At 42.7% G+C, this 19228-nt stretch overlaps 19 non-coding genes across 19 annotated transcripts; all 19 read left to right on the top strand.

The window, feature by feature from the left end:
* The first annotated feature begins 782 nt into the window (after positions 1-782).
* Positions 783-855, top strand: TRNAR-ACG (transfer RNA arginine (anticodon ACG)). The gene has a single exon. It is a non-coding gene; the product is annotated as a tRNA-Arg (tRNA).
* Positions 856-863: 8 nt separating this feature from the next.
* On the top strand, positions 864-935 carry TRNAH-GUG (transfer RNA histidin (anticodon GUG)). The gene has a single exon. It is a non-coding gene; the product is annotated as a tRNA-His (tRNA).
* A 2184-nt stretch (positions 936-3119) lies between these two features.
* Positions 3120-3192, top strand: TRNAH-AUG (transfer RNA histidin (anticodon AUG)). Its single transcript has one exon. It is a non-coding gene; the product is annotated as a tRNA-His (tRNA).
* A 713-nt stretch (positions 3193-3905) lies between these two features.
* TRNAR-ACG (transfer RNA arginine (anticodon ACG)) lies at positions 3906-3978 on the top strand. The gene has a single exon. It is a non-coding gene; the product is annotated as a tRNA-Arg (tRNA).
* A 711-nt stretch (positions 3979-4689) lies between these two features.
* TRNAR-ACG (transfer RNA arginine (anticodon ACG)) lies at positions 4690-4762 on the top strand. Its single transcript has one exon. It is a non-coding gene; the product is annotated as a tRNA-Arg (tRNA).
* A 952-nt stretch (positions 4763-5714) lies between these two features.
* TRNAR-GCG (transfer RNA arginine (anticodon GCG)) lies at positions 5715-5787 on the top strand. Its single transcript has one exon. It is a non-coding gene; the product is annotated as a tRNA-Arg (tRNA).
* A 1389-nt stretch (positions 5788-7176) lies between these two features.
* TRNAR-GCG (transfer RNA arginine (anticodon GCG)) lies at positions 7177-7249 on the top strand. The gene has a single exon. It is a non-coding gene; the product is annotated as a tRNA-Arg (tRNA).
* A 1161-nt stretch (positions 7250-8410) lies between these two features.
* TRNAR-ACG (transfer RNA arginine (anticodon ACG)) lies at positions 8411-8483 on the top strand. Its single transcript has one exon. It is a non-coding gene; the product is annotated as a tRNA-Arg (tRNA).
* Positions 8484-9396: 913 nt separating this feature from the next.
* On the top strand, positions 9397-9469 carry TRNAR-ACG (transfer RNA arginine (anticodon ACG)). The gene has a single exon. It is a non-coding gene; the product is annotated as a tRNA-Arg (tRNA).
* A 713-nt stretch (positions 9470-10182) lies between these two features.
* On the top strand, positions 10183-10255 carry TRNAR-ACG (transfer RNA arginine (anticodon ACG)). The gene has a single exon. It is a non-coding gene; the product is annotated as a tRNA-Arg (tRNA).
* Positions 10256-12300: 2045 nt separating this feature from the next.
* Positions 12301-12373, top strand: TRNAR-ACG (transfer RNA arginine (anticodon ACG)). Its single transcript has one exon. It is a non-coding gene; the product is annotated as a tRNA-Arg (tRNA).
* Positions 12374-12381: 8 nt separating this feature from the next.
* On the top strand, positions 12382-12453 carry TRNAH-GUG (transfer RNA histidin (anticodon GUG)). Its single transcript has one exon. It is a non-coding gene; the product is annotated as a tRNA-His (tRNA).
* Positions 12454-14262: 1809 nt separating this feature from the next.
* TRNAR-ACG (transfer RNA arginine (anticodon ACG)) lies at positions 14263-14335 on the top strand. Its single transcript has one exon. It is a non-coding gene; the product is annotated as a tRNA-Arg (tRNA).
* Positions 14336-15391: 1056 nt separating this feature from the next.
* TRNAR-ACG (transfer RNA arginine (anticodon ACG)) lies at positions 15392-15464 on the top strand. Its single transcript has one exon. It is a non-coding gene; the product is annotated as a tRNA-Arg (tRNA).
* An 8-nt stretch (positions 15465-15472) lies between these two features.
* On the top strand, positions 15473-15544 carry TRNAH-GUG (transfer RNA histidin (anticodon GUG)). Its single transcript has one exon. It is a non-coding gene; the product is annotated as a tRNA-His (tRNA).
* A 961-nt stretch (positions 15545-16505) lies between these two features.
* TRNAH-AUG (transfer RNA histidin (anticodon AUG)) lies at positions 16506-16578 on the top strand. Its single transcript has one exon. It is a non-coding gene; the product is annotated as a tRNA-His (tRNA).
* A 915-nt stretch (positions 16579-17493) lies between these two features.
* On the top strand, positions 17494-17566 carry TRNAR-ACG (transfer RNA arginine (anticodon ACG)). The gene has a single exon. It is a non-coding gene; the product is annotated as a tRNA-Arg (tRNA).
* Positions 17567-18765: 1199 nt separating this feature from the next.
* TRNAR-ACG (transfer RNA arginine (anticodon ACG)) lies at positions 18766-18838 on the top strand. Its single transcript has one exon. It is a non-coding gene; the product is annotated as a tRNA-Arg (tRNA).
* An 8-nt stretch (positions 18839-18846) lies between these two features.
* Positions 18847-18918, top strand: TRNAH-GUG (transfer RNA histidin (anticodon GUG)). Its single transcript has one exon. It is a non-coding gene; the product is annotated as a tRNA-His (tRNA).
* The last annotated feature ends 310 nt before the right edge of the window (positions 18919-19228 follow it).

The following is a 19228-nucleotide window of genomic DNA, read 5'->3' as shown; positions in this document are numbered from 1 at the left end:
AAAATTCCTTGTTACAGATATGTTCTCCCAACACCTGTTCATTAGAGGCTGCGAGTGTTCAAGACCATCTTTCATTCGCTTTGGAAGAAAGTCTGACACAAATGGAAGACATTGGTAGGTGTGCATGGTTTCCCTCGTGTTAAAATCATCTTTTTGTAGGCGGTGTTTGCTAACTCTCATTAGGGACTGTAAAGGAAACACTCGCTGTGAGAAACCATTTCAGACATAGGTGTTGTTGAATACATTTTGCCTCCTCAGATTGGTCATAGAAATCTTAGCTAAACTTTCAGTATGAGAGGTAACTAGCTGAAATATCTCCACTGTGTTTCAAGCAAGCATTTCTACTTTTGCTTGTGGGAACAAGCCAACTACTTGGCCACCTTTTTTCATGATCATGAAACTCCTTTTTTCTTCTTCATTGTTGGCGTATTTTAGCACCCTATCTCTAGATTGTTTAGTCATTTCCTACCAAATATCTTGCCTGTCACAGCCCACTTTCTAGAAAAGATGAAGTCTCCCTCTTTTATGCCTTCAATAAGCTAACTCAGTCTTCTCACTAAAGCAAAGGATATCCAGCAATGTGCATGTGTGGGCCAGTGGCGCAATGGATAACGTGCAAAGCAAAGGATATCCAGCAACGTTCATGTGTGGGCCAGTGGTGCATTTCCTACCAAATATCTTGCCTGTCACAGCCCACTTTCTAGAAAAGATGGTCTCCCTCTTTTATGCCTTCAATAAGCTAACACAGTCTTCTCACTAAACATTCAACAACATTCTTGTGTGGGCCAGTGGCGCAATGGATAACGCGTCTGACTACGGATCAGAAGATTGTAGGTTCGACTCCTACCTGGCTCGAGTCACTTGCCGTGATCGTATAGTGGTTAGTACTCTGCGTTGTGGCCGCAGCAACCCCGGTTCGAATCCGGGTCACGGCATCCTACTTTTACTGAATTGCTAGAGTCTTTTCAAACTCCTGTCCAAAATTCCTTGTTACAGATATGTTCTCCCAACACCTGTTCATTAGAGGCTGCGAGTGTTCAAGACCATCTTTCATTCGCTTTGGAAGAAAGTCTGACACAAATGGAAGACATTGGTAGGTGTGCATGGTTTCCCTCGTGTTAAAATCATCTTTTTGTAGGCGGTGTTTGCTAACTCTCATTAGGGACTGTAAAGGAAACACTCGCTGTGAGACACCATTTCAGACATAGGTGTTGTTGAATACATTTTGCCTCCTCAGATTGGTCATAGAAATCTTAGCTAAACTTTCAGTATGAGAGGTAACTAGCTAAAATATCTCCACTGTACTTTCAAGCAAGCATTTCTACTTTTGCTTGTGGGAACAAGCCAACTACTTGGCAACCTTTTTTCATGATCATGAAACTCCTTTTTTCTTCATTGTTGGCGTATTTTAGCACCCTATCTCTAGATTGTTTAGTCATTTCCTACCAAATATCTTGCCTGTCACAGCCCACTTTCTAGAAAAGATGAAGTCTCCCTCTTTTATGTCAATAAGCTGACTCAGTCTTCTCACTAAAGCAAAAGATATCCAGCAAAATGCATGTGTGGGCCAGTGGCGCAATGTATAACGCGTCTGACTATAGATCAGGAGGTTGCAGGATCAACTCCTACCTGACTCGAGTCGCTTTCCATGATCGTATAGTGGTTAGTACTCTGCGTTGTGGCCGCAGCAACCCCGGTTCTAATCCGAGTCACGGCATCCTACTTTTACTGAATTGCTAGAGTCTTTTCAAACTCCTGTCCAAAATTCCTTGTTACAGATATGTTCTCCCAACACCTGTTCATTAGAGGCTGCGAGTGTTCAAGACCATCTTTCATTCGCTTTGGAAGAAAGTCTGACACAAATGGAAGAAATTGGTAGGTGTGCATGGTTTCCCTCGTGTTAAAATCATCTTTTTGTAGGCGGTGTTTGCTAACTCTCATTAGGGACTGTAAAGGAAACACTCGCTGTGAGACACCATTTCAGACATAGGTGTTGTTGAATACATTTTGACTTCTCAGATTGGTCATAGAAATCTTAGCTAAACTTTCAGTATGAGAGGTAACTAGCTGAAATATCTCCACTGTGCTTTCAAGCAAGCATTTCTACTTTTGCTTGTGGGAACAAGCCAACTACTAGGCCACCTTTTTTCATGATCATGAAACTCCTTTTTTTCTTCATTGTTGGCGTATTTTAGCACCCTATCTCTAGATTGTTTAGTCATTTCCTACCAAATATCTTGCCTGTCACAGCCCACTTTCTAGAAAAGATGAAGTCTCCCTCTTTTATGCCTTCAATAAGCTGACTCAGTCTTCTCACTAAAGTAAAGGATATCTAGCATCGTGCATGTGTGGGCCAGTGGCGCAATGGATAACGCGTCTGACTACGGATCAGAAGATTGTAGGTTCGAGTCGCTTTCCGTGATCGTATAGTGGTTAGTACTCTGCGTTGTGGCCGCAGCAACCCTGGTTTGAATCCGGGTCACGGCATCCAACTTTTACTGAATTGCTAGAGTCTTTTCAAACTCTTGTCCAAAATTCCTTGTTACAGATATGTTCTCCCAACACCTGTTCATTAGAGGCTGCGAGTGTTCAAGACCATCTTTCATTCGCTTTGGAAGAAAGTCTGACACAAATGGAAGAAATTGGTAGGTGTGCATGGTTTCCCTCGTGTTAAAATCATCTTTTTGTAGGCGGTGTTTGCTAACTCTCATTAGGGACTGTAAGGAAACACTCGCTGTGAGACACCATTTCAGACATAGGTGTTGTTGAATACATTTTGCCTCCTCAGATTGGTCATAGAAATCTTAGTTAAACTTTCAGTATGAGAGGTAACTAGCTGAAATATCTCCACTGTGCTTTCAAGCAAGCATTTCTACTTTTGCTTGTGGGAACAAGCCAACTACTTGGCCACCTTTTTTCATGATCATGAAACTCCTTTTTTTCTTCATTGTTGGCGTATTTTAGCACCCTATCTCTAGATTGTTTAGTCATTTCCTACCAAATATCTTGCCTGTCACAGCCCACTTTCTAGAAAAGATGAAGTCTCCCTCTTTTATGCCTTCAATAAGCTAACTCAGTCTTCTCACTAAAGCAAAGGATATCCAGCAACGTTTATGTGTGGGCCAGTGGCGCAATGGATAACGCATCTGACTATGGATCAGAAGATTGTAGGTTCGACTCCTACCTGGCTCAAGTCACTTGCTGTGATCGTATAGTGGTTGGTACTCTGCGTTGTGGCCGCAGCAACCCCAGTTCGAATCCGGGTCACGGCATCCTACTTTTACTGAATTGCTAGAGTCTTTTCAAACTCCTGTCCGAAATTCCTTGTTACAGATATGTTCTCCCAACACCTGTTCATTAGAGGCTGCGAGTGTTCAAGACCATCTTTCATTCACTTTGGAGGAAAGTCTGACACAAATGGAAGAAATTGGTAGGTGTGCATGGTTTCCCTCGTGTTAAAATCATCTTTTTGTAGGCGGTGTTTGCTAACTCTCATTAGGGATTGTAAAGGAAACACTCGCTGTGAGACACCATTTCAGACATAGGTGTTGTTGAATACATTTTGCCTCCTCAGATTGGTCATAGAAATCTTAGCTAAACTTTCAGTATGAGAGGTAACTAGCTGAAATATCTCCACTGTGCTTTCAAGCAAGCATTTCTACTTTTGCTTGTGGGAACAAGCCAACTAATTGGCCCCCTTTTTTCATGATCATGAAACTCCTTTTTTTCTTCATTGTTGGCGTATTTTAGCACCCTATCTCTAGATTGTTTAGTCATTTCCTACCAAATATCTTGCCTGTCACAGCCCACTTTCTAGAAAAGATGAAGTCTCCCTCTTTTATGCCTTCAATAAGCTAACTCAGTCTTCTCACTAAAGCAAAGGATATCCAGCAACATTCATGTGTGGACCAGTGGCGCAATGGATAACGCGTCTGACTACGGATCAGAAAATTGTAGGTTCGACTCCTACCTGGCTCGAGTCACTTGCCGTGATCGTATAGTGGTTAGTACTCTGCGTTGTCGCCGCAGCAACCCCGGTTCGAATCCGGCTCACAGCATCCTACTTTTACTGAATTGCTAGAGTCTTTTCAAACTCCTGTCCGAAATTCCTTGTTACAGATATGTTCTCCCAACACCTGTTCATTAGAGGCTGCGAGTGTTCAAGACCATCTTTCATTCGCTTTGGAAGAAAGTCTGACACAAATGGAAGACATTGGTAGGTGTGCATGGTTTCCCTCGTGTTAAAATCATCTTTTTGTAGGCGTGTTTGCTAACTCTCATTAGGGACTGTAAAGGAAACACTCGCTGTGAGACACCATTTCAGACATAGGTGTTGTTGAATACATTTTGCCTCCTCAGATTGGTCATAGAAATCTTAGCTAAACTTTCAGTATGAGAGGTAACTAGCTGAAATATCTCCACTGTGCTTTCAAGCAAGCATTTCTACTTTTGCTTGTGGGAACAAGCCAACTACTTTGCCACCTTTTTTCATGATCATGAAACTCCTTTTTTCTTCATTGTTGGCGTATTTTAGCACCCTATCTCTAGATTGTTTAGTCATTTCCTACCAAATATCTTGCCTGTCACAGCCCACTTTCTAGAAAAGATGAAGTCTCCCTCTTTTATGCCTTCAATAAGCTGACTCAGTCTTCTCACTAAAGCAAAGGATATCCAGCAACGTGCATGTGTGGGCCAGTGGCGCAATGGATCACGCGTCTGACTACGGATCAGGAGAGTGTAGGTTCGACTCCTACCTGGCTCGAGTCACTTGCTGTGATCGTGTAGTGGTTAGTACTCTGCGTTGTGGCCGCAGCAACCCAGGTTCGAATCTGGGTCACGGCATCCTACTCTTACTGAATTGTTACAGTCTTTTCAAACTCCTGTCCAAAATTCCTTGTTACAGATATGTTCTCCCAACACCTGTTCATTAGAGGCTGCGAGTGTTCAAGACCATCTTTCATTCGCTTTGGAAGAAAGTCTGACACAAATGGAAGAAGAAGAAATTGGTAGGTGTGCATGGTTTCCCTCGTGTTAAAATCATATTTTTGTAGGCGGTGTTTGCTAACTCTCATTAGGTACTGTAAAGGAAACACTCGCTGTGAGACACCATTTCAGACATAGGTGTTGTTGAATACATTTTGCCTCCTCAGATTGGTCATAGAAATCTTAGCTAAACTTTCAGTATGAGAGGTAACTAGCTGAAATATCTCCACTGTGCTTTTAAGCAAGCATTTCTACCTTTCCTTTTGCTTGTGGGATCAAGCCAACTACTTGGCCACCTTTTTTCATGATCATGAAACTCCTTTTTTCTTCATTGTTGGCGTATTTTAGCACCCTATCTCTAGATTGTTTAGTCATTTCCTACCAAATATCTTGCCTGTCACAGCCCACTTTCTAGAAAAGATGAAGTCTCCCACTTTTATGCCTTCAATAAGCTAACTCAGTCTTCTCACTAAAGCAAAGGATATCCAGCAACATTCATGTGTGGGAAACACTCGCTGTGAGACACCATTTCAGACATAGGTGTTGTTGAATACATTTTGACTTCTCAGATTGGTCATAGAAATCTTAGCTAAACTTTCAGTATGAGAGGTAACTAGCTGAAATATCTCCACTGTGTTTTCAAGCAAGCATTTCTACCTTTCTTTTATGCCTTCAATAAGCTAACTCAGTCTTCTCACTAAAGCAAAGGATATCCAGCAGCATGCATGTGTGGGCCAGTGGCGCAACGGGTAACGCTTCTGACTGCGGATCAGGAGATTGTAGGTTCGACTCCTACCTGGCTTGAGTTGCTTGCTGTGATCATATAGTGGTTAGTACTCTGCATTGTGGCCGCAGCAACCCCATTTCGAATCCGGTCACGGCATTCTACTTTTCCTGAATTGCTAGAGTCTTTTCAAACTACTGTCCAAAATTCCTTGTTACGGATATGTTCTCCCTACACCTGTTCATTCATTAGAGGCTGCGAGTGTTCAAGTCCATCTTTCATTCGCTTTGGAAGAAAGTCTGACACAAATGGAAGATATTGGTAGGTGTGCTTGGTTTCCCTCGTGTTAAAACACCTTTTTGTAGTAGGTGTTTCCTAACTCTCATTAGGGACTGTAAAGGAAACACTCGCTGTGAGACACCATTTCAGACATAGGTGTTGTTGAATACATTTTGCCTCCTCAGATTGGTCATAAAAATCTTAGCTAAACTTTCAGTATGAGAGGTAACTAGCTGAAATATCTCCACTGTGCTTTCAAGCAAGCATTTCTACCTTTCCTTTTGCTTGTGGGAACAAGCCAACTACTTGGCCACCTTTTTCCGTGATCATGAAACTCCTTTTTTTCTTCATTGTTGGCGTATTTTAGCACCCTATCTCTAGATTGTTTAGTCATTTCCTACCAAATATCTTGCCTGTCACAGCCCACTTTCTAGAAAAGATGAAGTCTCCAAATGGAAGAAATCCACAAATGGAAGAAATTGGTAGGTGTGCATGGTTTCCCTCGTGTTAAAATCATATTTTTGTAGGCGGTGTTTGCTAACTCTCATTAGGTACTGTAAAGGAAACACTTGCTGTGAGACACCATTTCAGACATAGGTGTTGTTGAATACATTTTGCCTCCTCAGATTGGTCATAGAAATCTTAGCTAAACTTTCAGTATGAGAGGTAACTAGCTGAAATATCTCCACTGTGCTTTTAAGCAAGCATTTCTACCTTTCCTTTTGCTTGTGGGATCAAGCCAACTACTTGGCCACCTTTTTTCATGATCATGAAACTCCTTTTTTCTTCATTGTTGGCGTATTTTAGCACCCTATCTCTAGATTGTTTAGTCATTTCCTACCAAATATCTTGCCTGTCACAGCCCACTTTCTAGAAAAGATGAAGTCTCCCACTTTTATGCCTTCAATAAGCTAACTCAGTCTTCTCACTAAAGCAAAGGATATCCAGCAACATTCATGTGTGGGAAACACTCGCTGTGAGACACCATTTCAGACATAGGTGTTGTTGAATACATTTTGACTTCTCAGATTGGTCATAGAAATCTTAGCTAAACTTTCAGTATGAGAGGTAACTAGCTGAAATATCTCCACTGTGTTTTCAAGCAAGCATTTCTACCTTTCTTTTATGCCTTCAATAAGCTAACTCAGTCTTCTCACTAAAGCAAAGGATATCCAGCAGCATGCATGTGTGGGCCAGTGGCGCAACGGGTAACGCTTCTGACTGCGGATCAGGAGATTGTAGGTTCGACTCCTACCTGGCTTGAGTTGCTTGCTGTGATCATATAGTGGTTAGTACTCTGCATTGTGGCCGCAGCAACCCCATTTCGAATCCGGTCACGGCATTCTACTTTTCCTGAATTGCTAGAGTCTTTTCAAACTACTGTCCAAAATTCCTTGTTACGGATATGTTCTCCCTACACCTGTTCATTCATTAGAGGCTGCGAGTGTTCAAGTCCATCTTTCATTCGCTTTGGAAGAAAGTCTGACACAAATGGAAGATATTGGTAGGTGTGCTTGGTTTCCCTCGTGTTAAAACACCTTTTTGTAGTAGGTGTTTCCTAACTCTCATTAGGGACTGTAAAGGAAACACTCGCTGTGAGACACCATTTCAGACATAGGTGTTGTTGAATACATTTTGCCTCCTCAGATTGGTCATAAAAATCTTAGCTAAACTTTCAGTATGAGAGGTAACTAGCTGAAATATCTCCACTGTGCTTTCAAGCAAGCATTTCTACCTTTCCTTTTGCTTGTGGGAACAAGCCAACTACTTGGCCACCTTTTTCCGTGATCATGAAACTCCTTTTTTTCTTCATTGTTGGCGTATTTTAGCACCCTATCTCTAGATTGTTTAGTCATTTCCTACCAAATATCTTGCCTGTCACAGCCCACTTTCTAGAAAAGATGAAGTCTCCAAATGGAAGAAATCCACAAATGGAAGAAATTGGTAGGTGTGCATGGTTTCCCTCGTGTTAAAATCATATTTTTGTAGGCGGTGTTTGCTAACTCTCATTAGGTACTGTAAAGGAAACACTTGCTGTGAGACACCATTTCAGACATAGGTGTTGTTGAATACATTTTGCCTCCTCAGATTGGTCATAGAAATCTTAGCTAAACTTTCAGTATGAGAGGTAACTAGCTGAAATATCTCCACTGTGCTTTTAAGCAAGCATTTCTACCTTTCCTTTTGCTTGTGGGATCAAGCCAACTACTTGGCCACCTTTTTTCATGATCATGAAACTCCTTTTTTCTTCATTGTTGGCGTATTTTAGCACCCTATCTCTAGATTGTTTAGTCATTTCCTACCAAATATCTTGCCTGTCACAGCCCACTTTCTAGAAAAGATGAAGTCTCCCACTTTTATGCCTTCAATAAGCTAACTCAGTCTTCTCACTAAAGCAAAGGATATCCAGCAACATTCATGTGTGGGCCAGTGGCGCAATGGATAACGCGTCTGACTACGGATCAGAAGATTGTAGGTTCGACTCCTACCTGGCTCGAGTCACTTGCTGTGATCGTATAGTGGTTAGTACTCTGCGTTGTGGCCGCAGCAACCCCGGTTTGAATCCGGGTCACGGCATCCTACTTTTACTGAATTGCTAGAGTCTTTTCAAACTCCTGTCCAAAATTCCTTGTTACAGATATGTTCTCCCAACACCTGTTCATTAGAGGCTGCGAGTGTTCAAGACCATTTTTCATTCGCTTTGGAAGAAAGTCTGACACAAATGGAAGACATTGGTAGGTGTGCATGGTTTCCCTCATGTTAAAATCATCTTTTTGTAGGCGGTGTTTGCTAACTCTCATTAGGGACTGTAAAGGAAACACTCGCTGTGAGACACCATTTCAGACATAGGTGTTGTTGAATACATTTTGCCTCCTCAGATTGGTCATAGAAATCTTAGCTAAACTTTCAGTATGAGAGGTAACTAGCTGAAATATCTCCACTGTGCTTTCAAGCAAGCATTTCTACTTTTGCTTGTGGGAACAAGCCAACTACTTGGCCACCTTTTTTCATGATCATGAAACTCCTTTTTTCTTCATTGTTGGCGTATTTTAGCACCCTATCTCTAGATTGTTTAGTCATTTCCTACCAAATATCTTGCCTGTCCAGCCCACTTTCTAGAAAAGATGAAGTCTCCCTCTTTTATGCCTTCAATAAGCTAACTCAGTCTTCTCACTAAAGCAAAGGATATCCAGCAATGTGCATGTGTGGGCCAGTGGCGCAATGGATAACGTGCAAAGCAAAGGATATCCAGCAACGTGCATGTGTGGGCCAGTGGTGCATTTCCTACCAAATATCTTGCCTGTCACAGCCCACTTTCTAGAAAAGATGAAGTCTCCCTCTTTTATGCATTCAATAAGCTAACTCAGTCTTCTCACTAAAGCAAAGGATATCCAACAACATGCATGTGTGGGCCAGTGGCGCAATGGATAACGCGTCTGACTACGGATCAGAAGATTGTAGGTTCGACTCCTACCTGGCTCGAGTCACTTACCGTGATCGTATAGTGGTTAGTACTCTGCGTTGTGGCCGCAGCAAACCCGGTTCGAATCCGGGTCACGGCATCCTACTTTTACTGAATTGCTAGAGTCTTTTCAAACTCCTGTCCAAAATTCCTTGTTACAGATATGTTCTCCCAACACCTGTTCATTAGAGGCTGCGAGTGTTCAAGAACATCTTTCATTCGCTTTGGAAAAAAGTCTGACACAAATGGAAGAAATTGGTAGGTGTGCATGGTTTCCCTCGTGTTAAAATCATCTTTTTGTAGGCGGTGTTTGCTAACTCTCATTAGGGACTGTAAAGGAAACACTCGCTGTGAGACACCATTTCAGACATAGGTGTTGTTGAATACATTTTGACTTCTCAGATTGGTCATAGAAATCTTAGCTAAACTTTCAGTATGAGAGGTAACTAGCTGAAATATCTCCACTGTGCTTTCAAGCAAGCATTTCTACTTTTGCTTGTGGGAACAACCCAACTACTAGGCCACCTTTTTTCATGATCATGAAACTCCTTTTTTTCTTCATTGTTGGCGTATTTTAGCACCCTATCTCTAGATTGTTTAGTCATTTCCTACCAAATATCTTGCCTGTCACAGCCCACTTTCTAGAAAAGATGAAGTCTCCCTCTTTTATGCCTTCAATAAGCTAACTCAGTCTTCTCACTAAAGCAAAGGATATCCAACAGCGTGCATGTGTGGGCCAGTGGCGCAACGGATAACGCGTCTGACTACGGATCAGAAGATTGTAGGTTCGACTCCTACCTGGCTCGAGTCACTTACCGTGATCGTATAGTGGTTAGTACTCTGCGTTGTGGCCGCAGCAAACCCGGTTCGAATCCGGGTCACGGCATCCTACTTTTACTGAATTGCTAGAGTCTTTTCAAACTCCTGTCCAAAATTCCTTGTTACAGATATGTTCTCCCAACACCTGTTCATTAGAGGCTGCGAGTGTTCAAGACCATCTTTCATTCGCTTTGGAAGAAAGTCTGACACAAATGGAAGAAATTGGTAGGTGTGCATGGTTTCCCTCGTGTTAAAATCATCTTTTTGTAGGCGGTGTTTGCTAACTCTGATTAGGGACTGTAAAGGAAACACTCGCTGTGAGACACCATTTCAGACATAGGTGTTGTTGAATACATTTTGCCTCCTCAGATTGGTCATAGAAATCTTAGCTAAACTTTCAGTATGAGAGGTAACTAGCTGAAATATCTCCACTGTGCTTTCAAGCAAGCATTTCTACTTTTGCTTGTGGGAACAAGCCAACTACTTGGCCACCTTTTTTCATGATCATGAAACTCCTTTTTTCTTCATTGTTGGCGTATTTTAGCACCCTATCTCTAGATTGTTTAGTCATTTCCTACCAAATATCTTGCCTGTCACAGCCTACTTTCTAGAAAAGATGAAGTCTCCCTCTTTTATGCCTTCAATAAGCTAACTCAGTCTTCTCACTAAAGCAAAGGATATCCAGCAATGTGCATGTGTGGGCCAGTGGCGCAATGGATAACGTGCAAAGCAAAGGATATCCAGCAACGTGCATGTGTGGGCCAGTGGTGCATTCCCTACCAAATATCTTGCCTGTCACAGCCCACTTTCTAGAAAAGATGAAGTCTCCCTCTTTTATGCCTTCAATAAGCTAACTCAGTCTTCTCACTAAAGCAAAGGATATCCAGCAACGTGCATGTGTGGGCCAGTGGTGCATTTCCTACCAAATATCTTGCCTGTCACAGCCCACTTTCTAGAAAAGATGAAGTCTCCCTCTTTTATGCCTTCAATAAGCTAACTCAGTCTTCTCACTAAAGCAAAGGATATCCAGCAATGTGCATGTGTGGGCCAGTGGCGCAATGGATAACGTGCAAAGCAAAGGATATCCAGCAACGTGCATGTGTGGGCCAGTGGTGCATTTCCTACCAAATATCTTGCCTGTCACAGCCCACTTTCTAGAAAAGATGAAGTCTCCCTCTTTTATGCCTTCAATAAGCTAACTCAGTCTTCTCACTAAAGCAAAGGATATCTAGCCACATGCAAGTGTGGGCCAGTGGCGCAATGTATACCGCATCTGACTACAGATCAGAAGATTGTAGGTTCAACTCCTACCTGGCTCGAGTCACTTGCTGTGATCGTATAGTGGTTAGTACTCTGCGTTGTGGCTGCAGCAACCCCGGTTCAAATCCAGGTCACGGCATCCTATTTTCACTGAATTGCTAGAGTCTTTTCAAACTCCTGTCCAAAATTCCTTGTTACTGATATGTTCTCCCAACACCTGTTCATTAGAGGCTGCGAGTGTTCAAGACCATCTTTCATTCGCTTTGGAAGAAAGTCTGACACAAATGGAAAAAATTGGTAGGTGTGCATGGTTTCCCTCGTGTTAAAATTATCTTTTTGTAGGCGGTGTTTGCTAACTCTCATTAGGGACTGTAAAGGAAACACTCGCTGTGAGACACCATTTCAGACATAGGTGTTGTTGAATACATTTTGACTTCTCAGATTGGTCATAGAAATCTTAGCTAAACTTTCAGTATGAGAGGTAACTAGCTGAAATATCTCCACTGTGCTTTCAAGCAAGCATTTCTACTTTTGCTTGTGGGAACAAGCCAACTACTTGGCCACCTTTTTTCATGATCATGAAACTCCTTTTTTTCTTCATTGTTGGAGTATTTTAGCACCCTATCTCTAGATTGTTTAGTCATTTCCTACCAAATATCTTGCCTGTCACAGCCCACTTTCTAGAAAAGATGAAGTCTCCCTCTTTTATGCCTTCAATAAGCTAACTCAGTCTTCTCACTAAAGCAAAGGATATCCAGCAACGTACATGTGTGGGCCAGTGGCGCAATGGATAACGTGTCTGACTACGGATCAGAAGATTGTAGGTTCGACTCCTACCTGGCTCAAGTCACTTGCCGTGATCGTATAGTGGTTAGTACTCTGCGTTGTGGCCGCAGCAACCCCGGTTCGAATCCGGGTCACGGCATCCTACTTTCACTGAATTGCTAGAGTCTTTTCAAACTCCTGTCCAAAATTTCTTGTTACAGATATGTTCTCCCAACACCTGTTCATTAGAGGCTGCGAGTGTTCAAGACCATCTTTCATTCGCTTTGGAAGAAAGTCTGACACAAATGGAAGACATTGGTAGGTGTGCATGGTTTCCCTCGTGTTAAAATCATCTTTTTGTAGGCGGTGTTTGCTAACTCTCATTAGGGACTGTAAAGGAAACACTCGCTGTGAGAAACCATTTCAGACATAGGTGTTGTTGAATACATTTTGCCTCCTCAGATTGGTCATAGAAATCTTAGCTAAACTTTCAGTATGAGAGGTAACTAGCTGAAATATCTCCACTGTGTTTCAAGCAAGCATTTCTACTTTTGCTTGTGGGAACAAGCCAACTACTTGGCCACCTTTTTTCATGATCATGAAACTCCTTTTTTCTTCATTGTTGGCGTATTTTAGCACCCTATCTCTAGATTGTTTAGTCATTTCCTACCAAATATCTTGCCTGTCACAGCCCACTTTCTAGAAAAGATGAAGTCTCCCTCTTTTATGCCTTCAATAAGCTAACTCAGTCTTCTCACTAAAGCAAAGGATATCCAGCAACGTGCATGTGTGGGCCAGTGGTGCATTTCCTACCAAATATCTTGCCTGTCACAGCCCACTTTCTAGAAAAGATGAAGTCTCCCTCTTTTATGCCTTCAATAAGCTAACTCAGTCTTCTCACTAAAGCAAAGGATATCCAGCAATGTGCATGTGTGGGCCAGTGGCGCAATGGATAACGTGCAAAGCAAAGGATATCCAGCAACGTGCATGTGTGGGCCAGTGGTGCATTTCCTACCAAATATCTTGCCTGTCACAGCCCACTTTCTAGAAAAGATGAAGTCTCCCTCTTTTATGCCTTCAATAAGCTAACTCAGTCTTCTCACTAAAGCAAAGGATATCCAGCAACGTGCATGTGTGGGCCAGTGGTGCATTTCCTACCAAATATCTTGCCTGTCACAGCCCACTTTCTAGAAAAGATGAAGTCTCCCTCTTTTATGCCTTCAATAAGCTAACTCAGTCTTCTCACTAAAGCAAAGGATATCCAGCAATGTGCATGTGTGGGCCAGTGGCGCAATGGATAACGTGCAAAGCAAAGGATATCCAGCAACGTGCATGTGTGGGCCAGTGGTGCATTTCCTACCAAATATCTTGCCTGTCACAGCCCACTTTCTAGAAAAGATGAAGTCTCCCTCTTTTATGCCTTCAATAAGCTAACTCAGTCTTCTCACTAAAGCAAAGGATATCCAGCAACGTGCATGTGTGGGCCAGTGGTGCATTTCCTACCAAATATCTTGCCTGTCACAGCTCACTTTCTAGAAAAGATGAAGTCTCCCTCTTTTATGCCTTCAATAAGCTAACTCAGTCTTCTCACTAAAGCAAAGGATATCCAGCAACGTGCATGTGTGGGCCAGTGGTGCATTTCCTACCAAATATCTTGCCTGTCACAGCCCACTTTCTAGAAAAGATGAAGTCTCCCTCTTTTATGCCTTCAATAAGCTAACTCAGTCTTCTCACTAAAGCAAAGGATATCCAGCAATGTGCATGTGTGGGCCAGTGGCGCAATGGATAACGTGCAAAGCAAAGGATATCCAGCAACGTGCATGTGTGGGCCAGTGGTGCATTTCCTACCAAATATCTTGCCTGTCACAGCCCACTTTCTAGAAAAGATGAAGTCTCCCTCTTTTATGCCTTCAATAAGCTGACTCAGTCTTCTCACTTAAGCAAAGGATATCCAACAACATTCATGTGTGGGCCAGTGGCGCAATGGATAACGCGTCTGACTACGGATCAGAAGATTGTAGGTTCGACTCCTACCTGGCTCAAGTCACTTGCCGTGATCGTATAGTGGTTAGTACTCTGCGTTGTGGCCGTAGCAACCCCCGTTCGAATCCGGGTCACGGCATCCTACTTTTACTGAATTGCTAGAGTCTTTTCAAACTCCTGTCCAAAATTACTTGTTACAGATATGTTCTCCCAACACCTGTTCATTAGAGGCTGCGAGTGTTCAAGACCATCTTTCATTCGCTTTGGAAGAAAGTCTGACACAAATGGAAGACATTGGTAGGTGTGCATGGTTTCCCTCGTGTTAAAATCATCTTTTTGTAGGCGGTGTTTGCTAACTCTCATTAGGGACTGTAAAGGATACACTCGCTGTGAGACACCATTTCAGACATAGGTGTTGTTGAATACATTTTGCCTCCTCAGATTGGTCATAGAAATCTTAGCTAAACTTTCAGTATGAGAGGTAACTAGCTGAAATATCTCCACTGTGTTTCAAGCAAGCATTTCTACTTTTGCTTGTGGGAACAAGCCAACTACTTGGCCACCTTTTTTCATGATCATGAAACTCCTTTTTTCTTCATTGTTGGCGTATTTTAGCACCCTATCTCTAGATTGTTTAGTCATTTCCTACCAAATATCTTGCCTGTCACAGCCCACTTTCTAGAAAAGATGAAGTCTCCCTCTTTTATGCCTTCAATAAGCTAACTCAGTCTTCTCACTAAAGCAAAGGATATCCAGCAACGTGCATGTGTGGGCCAGTGGTGCATTTCCTACCAAATATCTTGCCTGTCACAGCCCACTTTCTAGAAAAGATGAAGTCTCCCTCTTTTATGCCTTCAATAAGCTAACTCAGTCTTCTCACTAAAGCAAAGGATATCCAGCAATGTGCATGTGTGGGCCAGTGGCGCAATGGATAACGTGCAAAGCAAAGGATATCCAGCAACGTGCATGTGTGGGCCAGTGGTGCATTTCCTACCAAATATCTTGCCTGTCACAGCCCACTTTCTAGAAAAGATGAAGTCTCCCTCTTTTATGCCTTCAATAAGCTAACTCAGTCTTCTCACTTAAGCAAAGGATATCCAACAACATTCATGTGTGGGCCAGTGGCGCAATGGATAACGCGTCTGACTACGGATCAGAAGATTGTAGGTTCGACTCCTACCTGGCTCAAGTCCCTTGCTGTGATCGTATAGTGGTTAGTACTCTGCGTTGTGGCCGCAGCAACCCCGGTTCGAATCCGGGTCACGGCATCCGACTTTTACTGAATTTTACTCCTGTCCAAAATTCCTTGTTACAGATATGTTCTCCCAACACCTGTTCATTAGAGGCTGCGAGTGTTCAAGACCATCTTTCATTCGCTTTGGAAGAAAGTCTGACACAAATGGAAGACATTGGTAGGTGTGCATGGTTTCCCTCGTGTTAAAATCATCTTTTTGTAGGCGGTGTTTGCTAACTCTCATTAGGGACTGTAAAGGATACACTCGCTGTGAGACACCATTTCAGACATAGGTGTTGTTGAATACATTTTGCCTCCTCAGATTGGTCATAGAAATCTTAGCTAAACTTTCAGTATGAGAGGTAACTAGCTGAAATATGTCCACTGTACTTTCAAGCAAGCATTTCTACTTTTGCTTGTGGGAACAAGCCAACTACTTGGCCACCTTTTTTCATGATCATGAAACTCCTTTTTTCTTCATTGTTGGCGTATTTTAGCACCCTATCTCTAGATTGTTTAGTCATTTCCTACCAAATATCTTGCCTGTCACAGCCCACTTTCTAGAAAAGATGAAGTCTCCCTCTTTTATGCCTTCAATAAGCTGACTCAGTCTTCTCACTAAAGCAAAGGATATCCAGCAGCATGCATGTGTGGGCCAGTGGTGCATTTCCTACCAAATATCTCCTGTCACAGCCCACTTTCTAGAAAAGATGAAGTCTCCCTCTTTTATGCCTTCAATAAGCTAACTCAGTCTTCTCACTAAAGCAAAGGATATCCAGCAATGTGCATGTGTGGGCCAGTGGCGCAATGGATAACGTGCAAAGCAAAGGATATCCAGCAACGTGCATGTGTGGGCCAGTGGTGCGTTTCCTACCAAATATCTTGCCTGTCACAGCCCACTTTCTAGAAAAGATGAAGTCTCCCTCTTTTATGCCTTCAATAAGCTAACTCAGTCTTCTCACTAAAGCAAAGGATATCTAACAACGCGCATTTGTGGGCCAGTGGCGCAATGGATAACGCGTCTGACTATGGATCGGAACATTGTAGGTTCAACTCCTACCTGGCTCGAGTCACTTGCTGTGATCGTATAGTGGTTAGTACTCTGCGTTGTGGCCGCAGCAACCCCAGTTCAAATCCAGGTCACGGCACCCTTTTTTCACTGAATTGCTAGAGTCTTTTCAAACTCCTGTCCAAAATTCCTTGTTACAGATATGTTCTCCCAACACCTGTTCATTAGAGGCTGCGAGTGTTCAAGACCATCTTTCATTCGCTTTGGAAGAAAGTCTGACACAAATGGAAGACATTGGTAGGTGTGCATGGTTTCCCTCATGTTAAAATCATCTTTTTGTAGGCGGTGTTTGCTAACTCTCATTAGGGACTGTAAAGGAAACACTCGCTGTGAGAAACCATTTCAGACATAGGTGTTGTTAAATACATTTTGCCTCCTCAGATTGGTCATAGAAATCTTAGCTAAACTTTCAGTATGAGAGGTAACTAGCTGAAATATCTCAACTGTGCTTTCAAGCAAGCATTTCTACTTTTGCTTGTGGGAACAAGCCAACTACTTGGCCACCTTTTTTCATGACCATGAAACTCCTTTTTTTCTTCATTGTTGGCGTATTTTAGCACCCTATCTCTAGATTGTTTAGTAATTTCCTACCAAATATCTTGCCTGTCACAGCCCACTTTCTAGAAAAGATGAAGTCTCCCTCTTTTATGCCTTCAATAAGCTAACTCAGTCTTCTCACTAAAGCAAAGGATATCCAGCAATGTGCATGTGTGGGCCAGTGGCGCAATGGATAACGTGCAAAGCAAAGGATATCCAGCAACGTGCATGTGTGGGCCAGTGATGCATTTCCTACCAAATATCTTGCCTGTCACAGCCCACTTTCTAGAAAAGATGAAGTCTCCCTCTTTTATGCCTTCAATAAGCTAACTCAGTCTTCTCACTAAAGCAAAGGATATCCAGCAATGTTCATGTGTGGGCCAGTGGCGCAATGGATAACGCGTCTGACTACGGATCAGAAGATTGTAGGTTCGACTCCTACCTGGCTCGAGTGACTTGCCGTGATCGTATAGTAGTTAGTACTCTGCGTTGTGGCTGCAGCAACCCCGGTTCGAATCCGGGTCACAGCATCCTACTTTTACTGAATTGCTAGAGTCTTTTCAAACTCCTGTCCAAAATTCCTTGTTACAGATATGTTCTCCCAACACCTGTTCATTAGAGGCTGCGAGTGTTCAAGACCATCTTTTATTCGCTTTGGAAGAAAGTCTGACACAAATGGAAGAAATTGGTAGGTGTGCATGGTTTCCCTCGTGTTAAAATCATCTTTTTGTAGGCGGTGTTTGCTAACTCTCATTAGGGACTGTAAAGGAAACACTCGCTGTAAGACACCATTTCAGACATAGGTGTTGTTGAATACATTTTGACTTCTCAGATTGGTCATAGAAATCTTAGCTAAACTTTCAGTATGAGAGGTAACTAGCTGAAATATCTCCACTGTGTTTCAAACAAGCATTTCTACTTTTGCTTGTGGGAACAAGCCAACTACTTGGCCACCTTTTTTCATGATCATGAAACTCCTTTTTTCTTCATTGTTGGCGTATTTTAGCACCCTATCTCTAGATTGTTTAGTCATTTCCTACCAAATATCTTGCCTGTCACAGCCCACTTTCTAGAAAAGATGAAGTCTCCCTCTTTTATGCCTTCAATAAGCTAACTCAGTCTTCTCACTAAAGCAAAGGATATCCAGCAACGTGCATGTGTGGGCCAGTGGTGCATTTCCTACCAAATATCTTGCCTGTCACAGCCCACTTTCTAGAAAAGATGAAGTCTCCCTCTTTTATGCCTTCAATAAGCTAACTCAGTCTTCTCACTAAAGCAAAGGATATCCAGCAACGTGCATGTGTGGGCCAGTGGTGCATTTCCTACCAAATATCTTGCCTGTCACAGCCCACTTTCTAGAAAAGATGAAGTCTCCCTCTTTTATGCCTTCAATAAGCTAACTCAGTCTTCTCACTAAAGCAAAGGATATCCGGCAATGTGCATGTGTGGGCCAGTGGCGCAATGGATAACGTGCAAAGCAAAGGATATCCAGCAACGTGCATGTGTGGGCCAGTGGTGCATTTCCTACCAAATATCTTGCCTGTCACAGCCCACTTTCTAGAAAAGATGAAGTCTCCCTCTTTTATGCCTTCAATAAGCTAACTCAGTCTTCTCACTTAAGCAAAGGATATCCAACAACATTCATGTGTGGGCCAGTGGTGCAATGGATAACGCGTCTGACTACGGATCAGAAGGTTGTAGGTTCGACTCCTACCTGGCTCAAGTCCCTTGCCGTGATCGTATAGTGGTTAGTACTCTGCGTTGTGGCCGCAGCAACCCCGGTTCGAATCCGGGTCACGGCATCCGACTTTTACTGAATTGCTAGAGTCTTTTCAAACTCCTGTCCAAAATTCCTTGTTACAGATATGTTCTCCCAACACCTGTTCATTAGAGGCTGCGAGTGTTCAAGACCATCTTTCATTCGCTTTGGAAGAAAGTCTGACACAAATGGAAGACATTGGTAGGTGTGCATGGTTTCCCTCGTGTTAAAATCATCTTTTTGTAGGCGGTGTTTGCTAACTCTCATTAGGGACTGTAAAGGATACACTCGCTGTGAGACACCATTTCAGACATAGGTGTTGTTGAATACATTTTGCCTCCTCAGATTGGTCA

Source organism: Sceloporus occidentalis, unplaced genomic scaffold, assembly GCF_023333645.1.
Source record: "Sceloporus occidentalis isolate IW3139 unplaced genomic scaffold, rSceOcc1.0.p SCAF_174, whole genome shotgun sequence".
NCBI lineage: Eukaryota > Metazoa > Chordata > Lepidosauria > Squamata > Phrynosomatidae > Sceloporus > Sceloporus occidentalis.
Note: the sequence above shows the minus strand (reverse complement) of the source record. Positions and strands in the feature narration are given on the sequence as shown.